This window comes from Micromys minutus (genome assembly GCF_963924665.1).
Source record: "Micromys minutus genome assembly, chromosome: 3".
NCBI lineage: Eukaryota > Metazoa > Chordata > Mammalia > Rodentia > Muridae > Micromys > Micromys minutus.
Window position 1 is genome coordinate 68,710,195 of NC_137972.1, and position 14,190 is coordinate 68,724,384.

Consider the following 14,190-nt stretch of genomic DNA (forward strand, 5'->3'; position numbering starts at 1 on the left):
GCCCAGACAGCAACAAGGACCCGCCACTCCTGTGGGCCTCCTATTCTGACAGCCAGTCCTAGAACCCCTTCTTCCTCTGCCCTCTCAGGCCCGCAAGACCTGTACGTGCTTCTAGGAAGGCCCTAAAGGGACAGTTGGGAGGGGAGACAGATGGGACCACCCCTAGGACCTGCTCCCATGCATCCCCCTCCACTACCCTTCTCTCCCACCTTGGTCTGCTTGTTACGGACCCTGGATGACACGGGACCCACACGTCTAATCCAGAGCAATGTAATTCTTCCTTGTCGTGTAAGGCAGCTTTTCCAAGCGTTCTCGGGAAAAGCACACGTTGGAGGGCACTACTTTACAGTTGGAGACTTCAGAAATTTTGGAAAGGGTGTTAGTAGCTAGAACTTTCAAGTTCACTCTGAGGTACCAGCTTCAAAGGGCCCCCAAGTACCTGGCCTGGATAACTGACCCTGACTGTGGAGCTATACTTCTCTAAGTCCTGGGACAAAGCCCATCTCACAAGTAAGTGAGTTTCTTTCCATACTCACCGGCATGATGTATGCCTGAAACAGGTGCCTTCCTGGCTCTCTCTCTAAGAAGCTACATCCCATATTTGAAGAAACTGAGCTGTGAGCTGTGGATACTGAAACAATCTCGACCATCAGTTTTGAGCAAACTCCTAATTCTCAGGGGCTCCTAAATTTTGGGTGAGAAATGCTAGTTAAATCTGGGCTCACGCGACGCCGCAGTGCCCCCTGCTGGCCAGAAGCGTTCCGTGCAGCTCATCCCATTGTCCATTCCTGAGCTACACCAGAGTATGAAATGCCTCTCAGACCACCATCCTGAATTCAGACCTTGCCAGGGAGGGACAACAACCCAAACCAGCTCAAGGCATCGTTCTTGTTTCATATTCGGGCCATCCAAGCAGGAAAATTCCCCTGGGTTTGGAGGCTGGAAGTCGATAAGTGGGGCTCTTTAACAGACTTACACAGTGGCATGTGGGTGGGCATGGAAAGGAGGGTGAGCTGGATCACCCCAATTTTCATCTGAGAAACCCCTAAGGCAAACATTTGACCCCGTCGACTGAATGTGGGAAGGAGCATGATTAAGGGTGGACATGTTTTGAAAGCATTCTCACAAGCTATTCATTTAATCTCTCAATGACTTACTTCTGAGCCAGTCACTTTCTAGCAGAGGAGTATACAGTACAAGCACACACACACACACACACACACACACACACACACACACACAGAGAGAGAGAGAGAGAGAGAGAGAGAGAGAGAGAGAGAGAGAGATTTGCTCAATCATTTTCCTGTCTCCCTCGCTACATCTGCATTGTGCATAGTTTTTCCTACCTAAAATCTGGCATATTTTATTATTATTATTTTATTTTATCATATTGCTTTATCATCTGGTACTGCGTGTATGCATGCACACACTCACGTCTTCTATTGATACATCCTCAGAAATTAACAGTGTTGCTTTGCAAAAAAAAAAACAACTCAATGCTCACTGGCCTCAAAGGGGTCACATTTAGTCATCTACTTGATTCCTCAGCCTTCTAAAACTACGGATTTATTCTACATTTCACAGAATTAAAACTCAACATGAGGGACTTAGGTGAATCTTTGTGAGCCGGGAGGCAAGCCTGGATCAACGGAGCACCTGTCAGGGCTCTGCTCCAATACTAGTTACCAGATAAAACAGAGAAGGCACACGGGTATCTGTACCACTTTAATTCTTTTACTAAGTGATGAGTAAAGCTAATGCTGAAACTCCCCTAGCATAGCAGCATACCGTGTCTGCTCAAGAGTTTCTCCAAGGTCCTCAAAGACTAGAAACGTAAACTGAAGGGAACTGTTTTAGATACAGTTAGATGACTTTACATCACATTTGAATACTATGCTTACATTTACGGTTCTGCGACAGCAATATAGTGGGAAATGTGGGGTCACTGAGAAGGCTCAGAGGGTAACCCCCAAACCCAGGTAAAGATGGAAGAGAAAACTCATCTCATAAAGCTTTCCTCTGACCTCTACACCTATGCTGTGGCATATTTCACACACACACACACACACACACACACATACACACACGCACACACACACACTCTATCATGCATACACACACACACATATATTGATAATTTTGAAAAAAATATACAACTTAGAAAAGTAATTAAAATCATAATTCAAGTAGATGGATTCAACAGAAATTTGAATTCAGCTGAAGAACTGGGAACTAGGAGGCCAATCAAAGGAGATAAATAAATAAGATATTAATTATAAAGAGTGGTATTAACATTATATATATAATTAGGCTGAGGCTAAAAGGTTGGGAAATAGGAAAAGAGATGTAAGAGGTATTCGGGACACTGTGAAAGTCTCTGCTGTGTTGATAATTAGGAGCCAAAATGGAGAGGAGAAAGGGATAGTGTAGAAATATTGTACAAAAAGTTTAAAGAAAAGAATACGTTTTAAGCCATGAAACTACAGATTTGAGTGGCACAAGAGTCCCAAGAAGAATAAAAATACTGAGATAAAACTATCAGTGGCCAATTTCTTCTCTGTGGTGTGTGGTCCAGTTGTGCCCACGTTCCTGGTGAAAAAGAGTGTTTTGCCCACCGAGTGCGCTTGGCATCTCTGTCCAGACCCCTTGGCCTTCACCCTGAGGCCTGCTCTGGATCAGCAGCTTGAGTACATTGATCGACTGGGCTGGTCTTGTTTCCTTTGTCTTTTTTGGCTTTGTGTTTGTGTATTTTTACTGTAGTTTTGCAGTAAGCTTTGAAGCAGGAAGTTACGAGCCCACTAACATTGTCTTTAATATGTTTTCACTACTGTGTGCCCTCTGAGTTCCAGGTATTATGCAAACATCTTGTCTGTGTTTGAAGCAAAGAAGACAATTGGATGATGCTAATTCAAACATTAATTTGTTCTCTCTCTCTCTCTCTCTCTCTCTCTCTCTCTCTCTCTCTCTCTCCCTCCCTCCCTCCTCCCTACCAACCACCTTTTTCTAAATACCCTTTATCTTTCTGATCCTTTTCTAAGAAGCAACTTTTGGTTCCAATACCCTTCCCCACTCTTCAGCTCTGTGTGACCCCCCCCCCCCACACGAGGTCATTGTATTTTACCACTATGAAAAGGAAAGGGCTTCCCAAGCCAGGACAGTGGCTGGGGTAAGGAGCAGGGTAGGTAGCTTCTAGTGACTGGTGAGGAGAGCTATGGAATTTTGAGGATGAAACTGGGAGACAGGAAAGGGTGCCTCAAAGCTGGGGTAGGGTCCCAGCCATGGAAGTAAAACATAAGAGGCAAGCCATGCTACTGGAGGGCAGCCATGGTGGTGAGGATGATGAGAGAACAATGGGTAGTGTGGCCTTTAGGACAGTTGTTCTCAACCAGTGGGTTACAGGGGTTGCATATCATACATATCAGACCCTTAAATTATGATTCATAGCAGAAGCACAGTTACAAAGTAGCAACGAAAGTAATTTTATAGTGGAGGGGTCACCACAACACCAGGAACTGTACTAAAGGGTCACAGCATTAGGAAGGTTAAGAGCCATTACTTTAAGTGGTCTATCTGGCTGGTCTACCATTGCCCCGAAGATCAGGTGTAAAGATGAGAAGCTTCGGTTAAAGCAGGGTGTGTGCCAAGACATCCTGAAGCATCCACATGGACCTGCCTACGAGACAGTGAGAGACAGAGGTTAAAGCAAGGATGTGGGGCAAGGCAGTGCCAGTAGTAAGTGGGACATAGGGGTATGACCTGCAGGGGTGAATGGGACATAGAGGTACATCCTGCAGGGGTGGGGTGGGTGTAAAAGAGAACCTAGAACTCTTGATACATCAGTGCTTAGGATCTGACCACACAAACAGGAGTCAGCAAAAGGAATGGAAGGCAGCCAGAGGAGCAATTAGCACTGATGACACCAGTACTGAGGACAGTCCCACAAGCCAAAAGGACAAGCAAGAACCAAAGCAGTGTGTGTGTATCTGTGTGTACATGTGCTGTCTAGGATTTCTATCTCCAGAAGATTCCAATCAGTGCAGAGAATGCTGAAAAAAGGGAGATTCTATTCTGGCAAAAAGAAGAGGTGTGGACAATGTCAAAAGACAAGTAGGGTGGCCCTTTGGATGGGAGGAGCTAGGGACAAGGACATTCACACCAAGTTCCAGGGCCTTGTTCCTTCATCACATTTATACAGTCACATGCTCTGGAAGGCGCCCACCACCATCCCTGACTCGCAGGCTCTATGCTGGCTTCATTGAAGGAGGATAGAGTTGAGCACTACTGACTCTACTCACCATGGGTGGTTTCTGCACTGCAGCAGGGGTGGGGGGACCCCAAACCTTCTCCATGCTCACCAGTTTCCAGGCACTGTGGAGTGTGCCAGCCCCTACATCATCACCACCACAACAATGTCAGGGACATGGAAGATTCTATTTTCCTTTCTCTTTTTAAATTTTATTTTATGTATATGTGTGTTTTGTCTGCACACATGTGTACCACGTGCATGCCTGGTACCCAGAGAAGGCAGAAGAAGGTGTTAGAGGACCCGGAACTAAAATTGCAGATGCCTGTGAGCTGCCATGTGGATACTGGGAATTGTACCCATGTTCTCTGCAAGATTACCAAGTGCTCTCAGTTGCTGAGCAATGTCTCCATCCCCAAGGCACAGGACACTCTTACAGCTAGGGAAACTGAGTCATGAAGAGATGCAGCATCTACCTGAGTGAGATTCCTCCAACCCAACCCCCAATGCAGAGCGTGGCATAAGGACAGAAGCCTGCTGTCTCCTGGCTACAGTGGTGTGACAATGGTTGGCATGAGGTCTTCAGATCCTGCTGCTCTCAGAGGTCCCAGGCCATTGTCTGAGCCTGACATGGACTGTCAGGAGGGAAGGAAAGGGAGAAAAGTCTCAGGGCATCAGGAGAGCTCACTGGATCCTTCAGTCTGTCCCACAGAAAGCAAGCAGGACAGCAGGAGGAAGTAACAAGCTGGGGCGAGGCCATGTCCTCTATGGTGACCATAGACACCCTGCTTCATGACAGGAGGCTGACCTGCCATCTCCCTCCCCAGAGAGGCTGTATCCTATTGGACACAGATCTCTGTGGGTCAGTCCTGAAGTGGCCCATCTTGTAAGTGCATCACAAGAAGGGCCTCCTTCCACTCTACCTTTTAAAGGATGTTTGTGGAGTGAAAGGCCTTGGAAGGTAGACAGGCTGCCTCCTGCTGTGGAACAAGGGCGGGTTTATTTGCCATTTGGGAGAACAAGGATGACGTCACCCTCTGTGCAAAGCTGTGCAGATGGCTTCCAGCTCCTGTAGAGAATGCTGCAAACTGTACACGTGTCCATCATTGCCCCGTGGGGTTTGAGGATGTCATAGGCTGATTTATGTCCTTTAAAGAGTCATATTCTTTGACCACCCAGGGTACCTATTTGTTGGAAATATAGTCTTAGCAAATGTAGTCAGGTTTACATGAGGTCCTGTTGGGCTAGTGTGGACCTTAAATCTAATGGCTGGTATTGTAATGAGAAGTAGGGAATGCTGGGAGGCAGAGTCACATGAAGATGCCCAGACTGGAGTGATGGTACAGGCCAGCACAAGTCAAGCTTGCTCCCCACCAGCCCCATCACAGAAACCAGGAGGATGTTAGATTCTGGAAGGAGCTTCCCTGTTCATCTCTTGAGTTCAGATTTCTGGCCTTCAGAACTGTGACAGCACACACTTCTGTCAGGGGAACTATCCAGAGCTCATGCTGATTTGTCTCTGAGCCATGGGAGATGTCTAAAGGATTGGGGTGCAATGTAACAAGGGCACCCAGTTCCTTTGTTGTTGTGACATGAGTGACAAAGGTCCTGCCCTCTGTCCCAGGCTTCTTGTGTGTTTTAATCCAGCAGTTATGAACGGCTGACAGACTGACCTAAGAGCTTGCGTGTCAGTCACTGAATGTAGACTCTCTACCCCTCATGATTTTTGCTCTTATCCTCCACCTTATCACACTGTTTTGAAGACTGTGGATTTTAGGAGGCAGGGCCTGGCTGGTGGAAGTGGCCACTAGGGGTCTTTAAAGATCACGCCTACTAATTGCTGCCTCCTGCCAGAATGTGCTGAATAACACACCCTTTCCACTGGGCCTTCACTACCAAGACAAGAGAAATATCTTTGCAACTATAGGCCAAGATTAACCTTCCCTCTTCCAAGTTGTTTCTGTCAGGTACTCTGTCGCCATGGAAAGGAAAGAAGACAGTCCAGGCATGACCTCAGGCTCCTCACAGTCACCAGAGAGGAAGATGACAAGACGTAGCTTTCTTAAGAGGGTCAGGGACCCTGGGCTCAGGATGGATGAAGATTCACTGGAGCCTGGTTATTTCTCTCCCAAGAAATGTGCCCCACAACCTAATGAGTGTTAACATTAATAGGCTGACCAGCAAGAGGTAAGGCCAGTGGGCTGCTGGAACTGGGCATAGCTGCTACTCGAGGTGCTATCTTGACATGCCCACTGGTGTTTTTTCAGTCTAACTTTGTCCTCATTGGGCTGTTTTCTAGCTCAGATAGCGTAGTTTCTCCTGGACGCATTTCACTGATGAGACTTTGCATGGAGCTTTTTATTTGACTCACTGGATGTTTCCTATTGGGATTTCAGATTGGCTTGTCTTTAGCATTTTTACCTTTGTTGAATTCTTTTATACAATTTACCACCTTCCATATTTCATTCAATTGCTTGTGTCTTTGATCGCACTGGAGACCGTTGAGTTCTCTGTCTGAAACCCTCATCCAATTCACTCTCAGTAGATGTTATTGCGGGGTTAATAATTGCCCCCACACCACCTGGTTATATTATTTTGGAGGAACTAATGTTGTTGTTGTGTGTGTGCGCGCTCGTGTTTTGTAGGTCACTACATTGAGATTTTATACATCTGATATTATTTCATTACTTCATTTATATTATCCATTATGTTTTTTTCCCCAGTTAAGATATTTGCATTGTTCAAGTGGGACCCAGATGTGGTAGAGTTGAGTGTGTAGTTCAAAGCATCCCCGGTAGGAGTTCAGAGTTCCTAGTGTAGGCTGTGTGTCACTCCCCGAGTGTGTGAACTGGGAGAGCAGCCACAGCTTCTGGGTACCACCATTATACGCATATTGTAAGTGACCCTCTGGCCTCAATAACTGCTGGTGAGTAAACAATCAAGAGCAGCATGAAATCGCATCAAATTTTAGTTAACAAGAGTAGGAATGGGAGGGACCTAGGGTGGATAAGGACAAGCATTAAGTACTAGGCTGACTTTGGATAAAATGGTTAGGAGAGGACAGTTGGGGTGCTGTAAGGATCAATCGCTTTTTAGCTATAGAAAGTTATAATTAGGTTTATGAAAAGGGAGAGTTAAGGATGTGATAAAGTAGGAACAAGGGGAAGAATATGAGGAGGTATATGTAGCTGGAGAGCACAGTGCGTTATAGAAAACTGGGTGGAGAGACATAATCAACCATCTTGAAAACCTCGCCGAGTGGTACTTTAGCAAAAGCAAAACCATCATGAGACCTGCCTTCGGGAGTGGAACTTAACGGGAGACAAATGCATAAGGAGTGAACTGGGGTGTCATCGCTGCTGAGCTCTGTTGAAAGGTAAAGTTCTCAGTTACCTCTGGCTTTAGTAGGCGCCACTTGGTGCTGAGCAGGAGGGAGGGAGGGGTGGAGGGGGAGTGAGCCCGGGCCAGTTGTCTCTGCAGGCTTAGTGTTTCTGAGGTTTTGGATGGAGGTTCTGAGTCCGTCCCTCCCATGAACCTCTGAACTCTGCACAGCTTCTTCTGGCCCTGTAGGTCCGGGTGTAAGGAGTTAAGTTCTCCTCCTCCTCCTGTGATTAAAGACTGCACCACTGCTGCCTGGCCTAATTCTTCTTTTCTCTATTTAAACAGTTAATGCTTAACAAACCACATTGCACACAATTGTGCCACTGCAAGGTGTCCACACAGTCCTAACACAGCACCCTTCTGAGGTGTGAGTGTGAGACATTTCATTGTGCTCCTTAGGGTAGTGCCCAGCTTAAAAACACATGGTTCCGCAGTTTTCCATTTAATGGACGCTCTCGGATTTCAGGCGATGGCGAGTACCTGAAACCATAGAGAGTAACCGCTGTACCAGGAAGGTTTCTCATGTTCTTCTCTTCTTGAGAAGTGTTCAGCTGAGACACACAGTTCAGCAGAATTTCATTTCACAAACCAAGGAAGGCATGCACTTCAGGGGCTATCCCAAGGGGAAGAGTAGCAACTCACTGAGCTCTGTGCTGTGAATTTTAAAGAGATTATTATGAATATTTATGAGGTAAGCAACTTTTTTCATATTTTTTCCCTTGTAAATCATGTTGGGACCAGATCTTTGTGAAAGTCCACAAGGGCTGGGGTATGTGTGTCAAAACCACAATGAAAATTATATTAATACTGATGAAGCTAACGTCCTTAGAGGATGCAGATGTTTTGTGCATGTGTGTGGCTGGCTGGAGACAACCGGGAAAGGGTCTGGGAAAGGTCTTCATTTTGACAAGTAGGAAGATCAGCATACCTTCAACAGCCTTAACCTCAAAGGGTTATATGACCTTCAGGAGCCGCTGCCAAGATACGGCTCCAGTTTCTTTGGTTACTACAGCTGTCACTCCTGTCTCAAAGCAACCAATAGCCAGATTGCACATTAACTTCCAGGACTCTGTGACCCTAACTGACCTACAGCCACCAGATAGCAGACAACTGGAAACACTTGGAAACCTTATGCTTAGGGGAGACTCCTACAAAGTCCCACAGCTGACATCACCCTTCCACCTATCCTGGCTTACCTTCCTTCTTCCCTCCCAAACAAGCTGTGGCTCCCTTGGGGACTCACTTGCTTGGTGCATAGAGAGGTTTGGCGACGCTGTTGAAACTGCTGCCTCTTACAGCAATCTTCCCTGTAAAGTGAATTCTCCCGAGGGGACCCGGAGGGGGGCTTCCTCTCCAGCTCACCAACCAGGCAACTTCCTCTCATAGAAAGCCTTCCATGAGATGCTTTTAACAGCAAGAGGGCTGGGCCTACTCTGACATGCAGGGATAGGATCTTGGAGAACTTTGTACACCTGGACAAAATCCATCAAAAGTTGTCATATGTCTGTGGAGGGCTCAGCAGAGACAAAATCCACAAAAAAAAAAAAAAAAACAAAAAAAAAACAACTCCCAGACTGCGTGATAGACCCAGAGACTGCATCCCGCCGACAAGCATAACAAATGTCTACTGTCAGGCCACAGCAAGGAGATAATGTCTGTCAATGGGGAAGGGTTGAAGAAGTGTACATTTGCTAGGTGAAGCCACAACACAAGGAAGAAGTGATCGGGAGAGATCATGTGGCATGTTATTAAGTAAAAATAAACAGTGCAAAGCTGGACAGCATGCTATAACTTGGTGTGTTGAGTTTTGTAAGCCAAGTGTGGTGGCTCATATATGGGAGGCAGAGGTAGGAGGGTTGCTATGAGCTGGACGCTAAGTCTGACCTACATGTTGAGTTACCAGCTAGAGAACGCTACGTAGTGAGACCCTGTCTTAAACAAAATGAACACAAGAAAGTAGGAAGTAGAGTGGAGAAATGGGTCATTTGGTAAAGTTCTTGGGGAAGAGCCAGGCCTGGTGGAACACACTTGTAATTCAAGAGCACAGAAGACAGAGATGTCCCTATAGCTCGATGGTCATGGGGGCTGGCTGACCTGTAGTAGCTGCAGGCTCTAAAGTCTCAGTTTTAATGTGCAGGAATTAATGAGTTCTCGGTGACTGCAGGAGCCATGTGTGTCACTGGGACCACGTATGTACACGCTTTGTCCTCAGCCAGGCTGGGCCTGGTGCCTGTCTCCATTAAGAAATCATCCTTAACTGCCCTCTGTCTGCTTCGCAGGACACTCCCTACCCTGTCCTGACCTCTAATTTAGACCTCATTCATGCTTTGCAGGTAATTCTTTCTCAGGTAACGAGGATAGTTAAGAAGACGGGATGGTTCTGCTCTAATGGAGGCCACAGTAGCTATAAAACGACCCCATTTTCCTGCTCCATGGTGACAAGGGAATAAACAGGTGACAATGAGTTCATAGAGGGCATAACGCTTTGAAGGACATAAATCAGCCTATGACATCCTCAAACCCCACAGGGCAATGATGGACACGTGTACATTCTCTACAGGAGCTGGAAGCCATCTGCACAGCTTTGCACAGAGGGTGACGTCATCCTTGTTCTCCCAAATGGCAAATAAACCCGCCCTTGTTCCACAGCAGGAGGCAGCCTGTCTACCTTCCAAGGCCTTTCACTCCACAAACATCCTTTAAAAGGTAGAGTGGAAGGAGGCCCTTCTTGTGATGCACTTACAAGATGGGCCACTTCAGGACTGACCCACAGAGATCTGTGTCCAATAGGATACAGCCTCTCTGGGGAGGGAGATGGCAGGTCAGCCTCCTGTCATGAAGCAGGGTGTCTATGGTCACCATAGAGGACATGGCCTCGCCCCAGCTTGTTACTTCCTCCTGCTGTCCTGCTTGCTTTCTGTGGGACAGACTGAAGGATCCAGTGAGCTCTCCTGATGCCCTGAGACTTTTCTCCCTTTCCTTCCCTCCTGACAGTCCATGTCAGGCTCAGACAATGGCCTGGGACCTCTGAGAGCAGCAGGATCTGAAGACCTCATGCCAACCATTGTCACACCACTGTAGCCAGGAGACAGCAGGCTTCTGTCCTTATGCCACGCTCTGCATTGGGGGTTGGGTTGGAGGAATCTCACTCAGGTAGATGCTGCATCTCTTCATGACTCAGTTTCCCTAGCTGTAAGAGTGCCCTGTGCCTTGGGGATGGAGACATTGCTCAGCAACTGAGAGCACTTGGTAATCTTGCAGAGAACATGGGTACAATTCCCAGTATCCACATGGCAGCTCACAGGCATCTGCAATTTTAGTTCCGGGTCCTCTAACACCTTCTGCCTTCTCTTGGTACCAGGCATGCACGTGGTACACATGTGTGCAGACAAAACACACATATACACAAAATAAAATTTAAAAAGAGAACGGAAAATAGAAACTTCCATGTCCCTGACATTGTTGTGGTGGTGATGATGTAGGGGCTGGCACACTCCACAGTGCCTGGAAACTGGTGAGCATGGAGAAGGTTTGGGGTCCCCCCACCCCTGCTGCAGTGAAGAAACCACCCATGGTGAGTAGAGTCAGTAATGTTCAACTCTATCCTCCTTCAATGAAGCCAGCATAGAGCCTGCGAGTCAGGGATGGTGGTGGGTGCCTTCCAGAGCATGTAAAAGTATGAATTATTCATGGACAGCACACTGGCCAGGCCTCTGTTTGTATGTTGAAAGTAGTAATTTTAAAATTTATTATTATTATTATTATTATTATTATTACTTATTAACTTTATATACCACTTACTGTACCCATCATGGTCACCCCCTCCCATAGTCCTTCCCCCTCCCCTCTCCTCTGAGCAGGTGGGCCCTTCACTCTGGCTGTCCCCTCAAGCCTAAAACTTCAAGTCTCTGTGAAGCTAGGTGCATCCTCTCCCGCCAAGGCCAAACAAGGCAGCCCGGCTCTAAGAACATATCCCACAGACAGGCAACAGCTTTTGGGACAGCCCATACTCCAGTTGTTCAGGACCCATATAAAGACCAAGCGGCACATCTGCTACCCATGAGCAGGGAGGCCTAGGTCCAGCCTGTGTATGCTCTTTGGTTGGTTGTTCAGACTCTGAGAGCCGTAACGGTCCAGGTTAGTTGACTCTGATGGTCTTCCTGTGGAGTTCCTATCTTCTTCAATGCCTGCAATCCTTTCTCCTACTCTTCCATGAGAGTCCCCAAACAACATCCACTGTCTGGCTGTGAGTGTATGAAGCTGTCTAAGTCAGCTGGTTGATGGAGCCTCTCAGAGAATACCCACACTAGCCTCTTGTCTGCAAGCATTACAGGGTTTCATTAACAGTGTCATGGATTGGTGCTTGCCATGGGAAGGGTCTCAAGATGGGCCAGTTATTGGTTGGCCATTCTCTCAGTCTCTGCTCCATTCCTCCACACCCCCTGGCCCCTGGCCCTGTATTTCTTATAGGCAGGATACATTTTGGGTCCAAAGTTTTGTGGGTGGGTTGGTGTTCTTATCGCTCCATTGTGGCTCTTGCCTGGCTACAGGAAGTGGCCTCAGAAGAGACAGAGATCTGGGATAAGGGAGGTGCTCAAGAAATCAAAAGGGGGTGTCCTTAGCTGTGACTCACAGCATATGGACCTGAACAGGCCTTTTAACAGGGTAAACAGGAAGTAAGGTGTGGATGGCTCTGGAAGATGGCCACCTGCCTGGAGTCTCAGTTCCCTCCCCTCCCGTGTGTGTATGTGTGTGTGTGTGTGTGTGTGTGTCTGTGTGTGTGTGTGTCTGTGTGTGTAGCTGTCACAACCAGCCATCATGAAAACGAGAGAAGGTGGGAGGAAAAGACAAAGGGAAGAAGCTTTTTGGTGCCAAATCATTCATAGCAAAGTTCCTGTCAGCAGCAAACCCTCAAGTAGATCCCTCTGTGGGTGTGACTTCAATGACCGCCATGGGTGGTACCACAACTGGTCATCCAGATGGAAAGCTGCCGAGCCAGGCTGTTTCTATGATATACAAAAACCAAGCCTAGGACCACGGACTGTTTGCCTGTAAAGGACAAGTCATGGGATCTGAAGCTTAGAGAAAAGCAACTGAGTCTGTCTGCAAATCCCCTGCCAGGCTAGACAACCTGACCGCTGTAGCAGAAGAGCAGGGGCTACGGGGACCTCAGACTAAGCTGGTTTATACACACCTGTAGGAAATGATTTTCTGTATAGGTCCAGAAGGCAAAGGATACATATCTAAAGGATATGTATCTGCTACATACATATGTGTGTAACAGATATGTTACATACAAGTATATGTAAATGGAAGGCAACATGTATGTAACATGTGTTACATACAAGTATGTGTAAACAGAAGGCGCCAGCAACAGTGGTTTCTGTTTGCCTCCTCCATGCCTGCAAGATTCTCTGGTTCTCAAAGTAGCAATTTATCTAACTCAAGGACCAAGTTCCCTAACCTCACTTATATAACTATAATTTTGTTGAGTTCTGATAAGTACACAACAGCAGAAGTCACTTTAGAGATGGAGTCTGCTCTCTGTGCCTCTGCTTCTCCACAGCTTCCTGGAGCAAGGATGTTGCATCTGGTGCCCTAGCATCCATCGTGTGTGTGTGTGGGGGGGGGGGGGAGTAGTGCACCTGTTCTTGAGGAAACTGAAAGAGAAAACTGGAAAGACATTTGCATCACTAATGCACTTGAAGAGTCCCAGCGCCGATCTTGAAATGCCCGTCCATGTCCGGTCTTATTTATTTAGCTTGTTTAGCTATTTATTTTACAGAAGACATAAATAAACTTCTATCTAATTTCTTGGTTTCTCTGCTACATGCCACTGTACCTAATGCAATTAGCACAGTGGTCCACAGAGGAGCAAACCCAAATGACAAGCATAGAGAGATGCTCAAACTTGTCAGTGGTGCGAATTAAACAACCTATCACTCATGTTCATCAGACTGGTGGAAAATGAAGTCAATGCCAGTGTGCACTGTGTGCAAAGATCCAGGGAGAGCAGGGTTATCAAATGCCTTGCTGCTGAAACATGGATTCTTATTGTTTTTGGAAAGCAATCTGGCAACACCAATTTAAATCCAAACTACATATACCATCATTCTGACAAGCCCCCTTCCAGGAATCTAAAAAGCATGAAAATACACTCTCTCCACAACCCTCCCCCCATGTGTGAGTGTGTGTGTGGTGTGTGTGTGTGTGTGTGTGTGTGTGTGTGTGTGTGTATTCATTTGCTAGTTTTGCATGGAGATTCCCTGCAGAAGTTTGTGACAAAAAATGTGAGCAAACTACATGAACTCTGTCATTGACATTGAGTGACATTGTCTCAGGTGTGATTCCTCTGGAAACCTGTTATCTCTCTAAGAGAGATTCCTGCTGAGTGGTGGGTGGAGCCACAGCTACCCAGGCTCTGATAACACTGCGCTTCTCCCTGTCTCCCAGATGAGACAATGGTTCCAGTCATTATTTATCTCTGGGTTGTCCTGGTGTCTCCTCTGTCTCCTCCACTCCTATGACCCCCATCTCTTGCTGTGACTGCTCTTCAATAAACCCTC